Below are 1,616 nucleotides of genomic sequence, written 5' to 3'. Positions count from 1 at the left end.
GATTATATATTTTTTTTTTTTGTATATGACTCAAAAAAGAAAATAATTTTTGTGATAATGATTTTATTTTTTTTTTAGAAATAAAATTAATATTAAAAAAAAAAAAATTATACTTTTTTTTTTTTTTAAATGAAAGAAGGATAATATGGAGTATTATTTTTATGGAACATTAAAAATGTAGTTCTAATTATGATACACATAAATTACTGAGAAAACTAAATAAAATAGCAATTAATACGATTAACATTTAGTATTAATTTACAAATGTACATAATTTGTTTAATTTTTTACTTTAAATAAAACAAAATAAGTAGAGCTTTTTTCTACATTCTCTTTATTAATTTGTTTGTTCAGTACTCTGGTAAAGTCACCGAACACCCAGTTAATAAATCAGCAATTAATGAATAAACAAATCAAAATTACACTAAATTCTACAAATTTGATTAGTTGTGAAAGTATTTTTCACTAATATTATTTTATTTTTATATAATTAAACTATATAAAATGAAATAAATAACTTGTTTCACATGACTTTACTATCTTCTAAATAAAATATATAGCTCAATATTTTATTTATTTATAATACAATAATACATTTATAAGATATTTAAATAGGTTTACTAAATTTAACTTATTTAGGAGTCTAAACATTCGAATTAGATCATTGATTATATGTGAAATAATTCTATTACATTAATCTATAAAAATTATTTAAAAATATTTTTAAGAAATTCTAATTTTTTATTGAAAAAATAGTAAGTTCATTATAAAATTCTTTTCTATGAACATATACTTAAACATCATTTTTTTTTTTAATTACTTGTTTGAAATATTTTTTAATGTGTGAAGCGTTTATATCTATCTTTTTATTTTATTTATATTTAATAATATTTAAAAAAATTTAATGATTCCCTTTATTAATCTAGTAAAATAAAAATATTGGGGTATTAATTTCTTAGTTGTTCAAATACTTTTGTATAATAATGATTAATGAAAGATATAATTAAAATTTTACGAAATGATAGATAATTAATAATATAAAAAATAACAAATCATTTATTAACACTTTCTGTTTAATAAAATAGATAATTAAAAAAGGAACATTCAATGTTTTCATTTTGTGATGTTGCAAATTTTATTTGTTAATTATAATTATTTGATTTTAATTTAAAAAAAAAATTATTTTTTTTTTTTGCTGTTAAAGGGATTTTTATTTATTAAGGAATTAAATTTTATTAATTGAGTTAACTTTTGAATCCATGAAAAATTAAATTCAAAGTTTATAAGAAAACAAAAATAATTAAATTTTTATTATTATTTAAATTTTATGTATTTTTAAAATGTTTTTAATAATTTTATTTTGTATTTGTTATTTTATTTTTAATATTGTTTAGAGAATAATCAATAGCATTAATTATAATCTAAGCTTTTAATAAAAATAAGAATAAATTTATATTAAATAAATAAACTCCTCTAAAACAATATATATTCTTTTATGTAAACTATATATATAAAATTTGCTTTAATAGTGAGATATTTTTATAACGGTTAAAACTAATAGAGACTACTCGACATGCTCCTTATTAATTTTACTCAATATCCTGGCATATTTGATG

The sequence above is a fragment of the Plasmodium gallinaceum genome (genome assembly GCF_900005855.1).
Source record: "Plasmodium gallinaceum strain 8A genome assembly, contig: PGAL8A_v1_21, whole genome shotgun sequence".
Classification (NCBI taxonomy): Eukaryota; Apicomplexa; class Aconoidasida; order Haemosporida; family Plasmodiidae; genus Plasmodium; species Plasmodium gallinaceum.
The sequence above is the reverse complement of the archived record's forward strand: the minus strand, read 5'-3'. Positions refer to the sequence as shown.